A 7,150-nucleotide genomic window follows, 5' to 3' on the forward strand; every position below is an offset into this window, starting at 1 on the left:
GATCAAGTACCGAACACACGGCACCTCCGTAATCTGCACACGTTCAGCTCGGTGACATACCTCGCACTCTTGATCCAATTGAGGCTGAGGGAGAGTTTCGTCAGCACGACGGCGTGATGACGGTGATGATGAAGTTACCGACGCAGGGCTTTGCCTAAGCACTACAACAATATGACCGAGGTGGAATTCTGTGGAGGGGGGCACCGCACACGGCTAAACAATCAACTTGTGTGTCTATGGGGTGCCCCCCTTCCCCGTATATAAAGGGGGGAGGAGGAGAGGGTCGGCCCTCATAGGGCGCGCCCAAGGGGGGAGTCCTACTCCCAGTAGGATTAGGTTTCCCCCCTTCCTAGTTGGAGTAGGAGAAGAAGGAAGAGGGAGAGGGAGAGAAGGAAAGGGGGGCCGGCCCCCCACCCCAATTCGGATTGGGCTTGGGGGGCACCCTCCACCTGGCCGCCTCCTCCTCTTTTCCACTAAGGCCCAATAAGGCCCATTGACTCCCCGAGGGGTTCCGGTAACCTCCCGGTACTCCGGAAAATGCCCGAACTCATCCGGAACCATTCCGGTGTCCAAACATAGCCTTCCAATATATCGATCTTTATGTCTCAACCATTTCGAGACTCCTCATCATGTTCGTTATCACATTCGGGACTCCGAACTGCCTTCAGTACATCAAAACACATAAACTCATAATACCGATCGTCATTGAACGTTAAGCGTGCGGACCCTACGGGTTCGAGAACTATGTAGACATGATCGAGACTCATCTCCGGTCAATAACCAATAGCGGAACCTAGATGCTCATATTGGTTCCTACATATTCTACGAAGATCTTTATCGGTCAAACCGCATAACAACATACATTGTTCCCTTTGTCATCGGTATGTTACTTGCCCGAGATTCGATCATCGGTATCTCAATACCTAGTTCAATCTTGTTACCGGAAAGTCTCTTTACTCGTTCCGTAATGCATCATCGCGCAACTAAATCATTAGTCACATTGCTTGCAAGGCTTATAGTGATGTGCATTACCGAGAGGGCCCAGAGATACCTCTCCGATACACGGAGTGACAAATCCTAATCTTGATCTATGCCAACTCAACAAACACCATCGGAGACACATGTAGAGCATCTTTATAGTCACCCAATTACATTGTGATGTTTGATAGCACACTAAGTGTTCCTTCAGTATTCGGGAGTTGCATAATCTCATAGTCATAGGAACATGTATAAGTCATGAAGAAAGTAATAGCAACAAACTAAACGATCATAGTGCTAAGCTAACAGATGGGTCTTGTCCATAACATCATTCTCTAATGATGTGATCCCATTAATCAAATGACAACACATGTCTATGGCTAGGAAACTTAACCATCTTTGATTAACGAGCTAGTCAAGTAGAGGCATACTAGGGACACTCTGTTTGTCTATGTATTCACACATGTATCAAGTTTCTGGTTAATACAATCCTAGCATGAATAATAAACATTTATCATGATATAAGGAAATATAAATAAAAACTTTATTATTGCCTCTAGGGCATATTTCCTTCAGTCTCCCACTTGCACTAGATTCAATAATCTAGTTCACATCGTCATGTGATTTAACACCAATAGCTCACATTTTTATGTGATTAGTTCACATCTCCATGTGACTAATACCCAAAGGGTTTACTAGAGTCAATAATCTAGTTCACATCGCTATGTGATTAACACCCAAAGAGTGATCATGTTTTGCTTGTGAGAGAAATTTAGTCAACGAGTCTACCACATTCAGAGCCGTATGTATTTTGCAAATTTTTCTATGTCTACAATGCTTTGCACGGAGATACTCTAGCTAATTGCTCCCACTTTCAATATGTGTCCAGATTGAGACTCAGAGTCATCCAGATCGGTGTCAAAACTTGCATCACGTAACTCTTTACGATGAACTTTTTGTCACCTCCATAACCGAGAAACATATCCTTATTCCACTAAGGATAATTTTGACCGATGTCCAATGATGCACCCCTGGATCACTATTGTACCCTCTTGCCAAACTCTTGGTGAGGTACACACTAGGTTTGGTACACAGTATAGCATACTTTATAGAACCTATGGCTGAAGCATAGGGAATGACTTTTCATTCTCTTTCTATTTTCTGTCGTGGTCGGGTTTTGAGTCTTTACTCAACTTCACACCTTGCAACACAGGCAAGAACTCCTTTGACTGTTCCATTTTGAACTGCTTCAAAATCTTGTCAAGGTATGTACTCATTGAAACATATATCAAGCGTCTTGATCTATCTCTATAGATCTTGATGCTCAATATGTAAGTAGCTTCACCGAGGTCAAAACTCCTTTCAAACACTCCTTTATGCTTTCCAGAAAATTCTACATCATTTCGATCAACAATATGTCATTCACATATACTTATCAGAAAGGTTGTAGTGCTTCCACTTACTTTCTTGTAAATACAGGCTTCACCACAAGTCTGTATAAAACCATATGCTTTGATCACTTTATCAAAGCATATATTCCAACTCCGAGATGGTTGCACCAGTCCATAGATGGATTGTTGGAGCTTGCACACTTTGTTAGCACCTTTAGGATTGTCAATGTAACACCCCGGATATGATTTTCCCAATATGTACTCCAACTCTTGCCGTTTTCGGCGTTAAGTTATTTTATTTTCTCGGGTTCGGGTTTTTGTCTCCGTATGTTGTTGTCGTTGTCATGCATCTCATATCATATCATCATGTGCATTGCATTTGCATACGTGTTCATCTCATGCATCCGAGCATTTTCCCCGTTGTCCGTTTTGCATTCCGGCGCTCCGTTCTTCTCCGGTGATCATTTCTACCTTTCTTTCGTGTGTGGGGATTAAACATTTCCGGATTGGACCGAGACTTGCCAAGCGGCCTTGGTTTACTACCGGTAGACCGCCTGTCAAGTTTCGTACCATTTGGACTTCGTTTGATGCTCCAACGGTTAACCGAGGGACCGAAAAGGCCTCGTGTGTGTTGCAGCCCAACACCCCTCCATTTTGGCCCAAAACCCACCAAAACCCTCTCCATCATCTAGCGCGTTCGATCACGATCACGTGGCCGAAAACTGCACCTCATTTGGACTCTCCTAGCTCCCTCTATGCCTATTTAAAGAACCCCTCCGAAACTCTCCTTCTCCTTCCCCCGAAACCCTAGATCCACCACCTCGCGCCGCGCCGGACACGTCTGGTCCGGCCGGACACGTCCGCCCGATCCGCCGCCGCCAATCCCGTGCTGCCACGTGGCGGGAACCGCCCAACATCGCCGCTTCCGCCGCCAGCCCGCCGCGGCCCGCAGCGGGCCCCCGAGGCCCGGTTCCTCCCGCCGCCTTCCTCCGCCTCGCCGCCTCTTCCTCGGCTCCGGCGACCGAGCCGCCTCGCCGGCCAGCAGCGCCCGCCGCCGTCGCCATTTCTGGCCGCCGCCGGAGCTCCTCAGCCGCACCGCCCGCGCCGGCCGGAGCCCCACCGCCGGCACCCTCACCGCCGCCTCGCCTTAGTGCCGCCCCGGCCCCGGATCCGGCGAGATCCGGGCCGGCCCCCGCTTCCCCGAGCCGCCAGCGAGCTCTGTTCGGTGGGATCCGTCGCCGCACCGACCCGTGCTACAGTAACTGACGAAGAACCCTAGATCCGGATTCAAACGTCGGTTGACTTTTCCATTCTCCCCCTAATTTTTTGCCCATGTTCATCATGTCGTAACTCTGCATCCGTAGCTCCGTTTTGGGCATATAGCATATCAAAATGTTCGTCTCAGAGAGCACATCATTTCATCTCATTGCATCATTTTGATTTAAGCTCATATTGATGCCCGAAATGCTGTTGGAAGAATGCTATTTGAGATAATTGTCAGATCTGCTGCTCCAATTAGATATTTGTCATTTTTGCCATGATTATTGTGTGCATGATATGCCCCTGAGCTGTACGTGAGTTTTGTTATATGCTTTTCCATCTATCCAGAGGTGCAACCCATGTATTTTTGTGATGTGTGTGGTGACTAGCACAAGCTTGCAAAGTGGTGCATTCGTTAATGCTGATTTCAGGGACTTAGCATTTCCACTAAGTCCTTGAGCTGTTTATCTCATTATGCCATATGTTCATGTTGTTTCCTAGTGACAGTGCCTCTTTTGATGATGATCAGTAAGGATGTTTTGTTAATCTTGTAGTGCTCTATCCATCCATGTCCTTGTTTGCAATTATGGAGCACCCTAGCTTGAGTCAATCGAGCTCTACTTTTGTCATTTCGTGAATCTGGGCAGATTGTCTACTTGTTAGCGATTTTGCCGAGGATGTTGTAGTTGATCCGTGCATGCTATGTTATTGTTCTTGCCATGTCTAGCTTATATTTTGTGTATTCTTGATGGGTGCATGCTTAGATGGTCATGACTTGCTCTGTAGTGAGTGCATCGAGCTCGTAAACATGCTTACTTGATATCTGTTTCAGCATGCTCCAGTTTTCACCAAGTCTGAGAACTGATTATGTTTTTGCCATGTTCACATGCTTGCAATTGTATTTTCCGATCCCTTTTGGCTCAAGGTCACTAAGGGACTTTTGTTAAGCTCTTTGAGTAGCTCCATGCCATGCGTTACTTTGCCATGTTCAGGCCCTGTAGCATATAGTTTTCATGCTCCAAAGTGGGCTACCTGATCTGAAATTCCAGACAAGTGTTAATTTCACTAAGTCTGAAATCTGTTTACCAAATGCATTTTTGCCATGCTTGTTTGAACCTGTTAATGGATGAATTGGCTGTAGCTCAGTGCTAGTCTTTTGTTATGCATCATGAGTGGATCCCTGCCATGTATTTTGATGCCATGTTTGGGTGCTGTAGAATGTTCATCTTGTTGCATTTAGATGGCTACTTGCTGTAAATCGCAGAACGTGGTCATATTTGAATTGCTTGCAATTTCCAAACCGTAACTCCGATTCTGGCGTTCTTTATATCGTTTTCAAGCGTTTTCATCTCATCTTTCCAGTGGCATACTTGGATTTACAAGTTGAGGCCAGGTTCATGCATTCCTTGTCAAATCTTGCATATGCATCACATATTGTATCCCGCATAGCATACCATCTTTGCATCATTTTGTTTGAGCCTTGCACGTGGTTGATTGTGTCCTTGTTGCTTGTTTGTCTTGTTTGGGTAGAGCCGGGAGACGAGTTCGCTAATGAGGAGCCCATTGAGTTTGCTTTCGAGGATCCAGTCAACTCTGACAACTTTGCAGGCAAGATGATCATACCCTCGAAATCACTACTATCTTTGCTTTGCTAGATGCTCGCTCTTTTGCTATGCCTATGCTACGATGCCTACCACTTGCTTATCATGCCTCCCAAATTGCCATGTCAAACCTCTAACCCACCGTGTCCTAGCAAATCGTTGATTGGCTATGTTACCGCTTTGCTCAGCCCCTCTTATAGCGTTGCTAGTTGCAGGTGAAGATTGGAGACCGTTCCTTGTTGGAACATTATTTACTTGTTGGGATATCATTATATTATCCTATTATCTTGATGCATCTATATACTTGGTAAAGGGTGGAAGGCTCGGCCTCTCGCCTAGTGTTTTGTTCCACTCTTGCCGCCCTAGTTTTCATCATATCGGTATTATGTTCCCGGATTTTGCGTTCCTTACGCGGTTGGGTGATAATGGGAACCCCTTGATAGTTCGCCTTGATTAAAGCTTTTCCAGCAATGCCCAACCTTGGTTTTACCATTTGCCACCTAGCCTCTTTTCCCTTGGGTTTCCGGAGCCCGAGGGTCATCTTATTTTAAACCCCCCCGGGCCAGTGCTCATCTGAGTGTTGGTCCACCTCGTCAGCCGCCGGTGGCCACCAGGGGCAACTCTGGGCTAGCCTACCGGAAGTTTGGACAATCTGAGTGTGCCCTGAGAACGAGATATGTGCAGCTCCTATTGGGATTTGTCGGCACATTCGGGCGGTGTTGCTGGATTTGTTTTAACTTGTCGAAGTGTCTTGAAGAACCGGGATACCGAGTCTGATCGGAATGTCTCGGGAGAAGGTCTATTCCTTCGTTGACCGTGAGAGCTTATCATGGGCTAAGTTGGGACTCCCTGCAGGGATTTGAACTTTCGAAAGCCGTGCCCGCGGTTATGGGCAGATGGGAATTTGTTAATGTCCGGTTGTAGATAACTTGAACCTTAACTTAATTAAAATGAATCAACAGTGTGAGTTACCGTGATGGTCTCTTCTCGGGGGAGTCCGGGAAGTGAACACGGTGTTGGAGTAATGCTTGCCGCAGGTTGCCCTCTAGTTATTCGTTCGCGCCTTGCCTCCTCTTCTCGCTCTCTTTTGCGAACAAGATAGCCACCATATATGCTAGTCGCTTGCTGCAGCTCCACATATTTTCCTTGCCTTACCTATTAAGCTTAAATAGTCTTGATCGCGAGGGTGTGAGATTGCTGAGTCCCTGTGGCTCACAGATTACTTCCAAACCAGATGCAGGGCCTGATGATTCCGTTCCAGATGACGTGCTTGAGCTCAAGTGGGAGTTCGACGAGGACTCACGCCGTTACTACGTGTCTTTCCCTGATGATTAGTAGTGGTGCCCAGCTGGGGTGATCGGGACCGTGTCGCATGCTGGGTTATCTTTTATTTTGGCGCCGTAGTCGGGCCATGAGTGTTTGAATGTTGTAATGCTATTTATGTACTTTGATTGACGTGGCGAGTGTAAGCCAACTATGTATCTCCCCTTTTATTATCTATATTACATGGGATGTTGTGAAGATTGCCTAACTTGCGACATTGCTTTCAATGCGGTTATGCCTCTAAGTCATGCCTCGACACGTGGGAGCTATAGCCGCATCGAGGGCGTTACAGTCAAAACCTTCTTGTTGCATCATATACAACTCTTCTTTAAGAAATCCATTAAGGAATGCAGTTTTGACATCCATTTGCCAGATTTCATAAAATGTGGCAATTGCTAACATGATTCGGACAGACTTAAGCATCGCTACGAGTGAGAAAATCTCATCGTAGTCAACATCTTGAACTTGTTGAGAACCTTTTGCGACAATTCGAGCTTTGTATATAGTAATACTACTATCAGCGTCTGTCTTCCTCTTGAAGATCCATTTATTTTCAATGGCTTGCCGATCATTGGGCAAGTCAACCAAAGTCCACAC

The sequence above is a fragment of the Triticum urartu genome, chromosome 2A, assembly GCF_056163025.1.
Source record: "Triticum urartu cultivar PI428250 chromosome 2A, HENAU_Tu73, whole genome shotgun sequence".
Classification (NCBI taxonomy): Eukaryota; Viridiplantae; Streptophyta; class Magnoliopsida; order Poales; family Poaceae; genus Triticum; species Triticum urartu.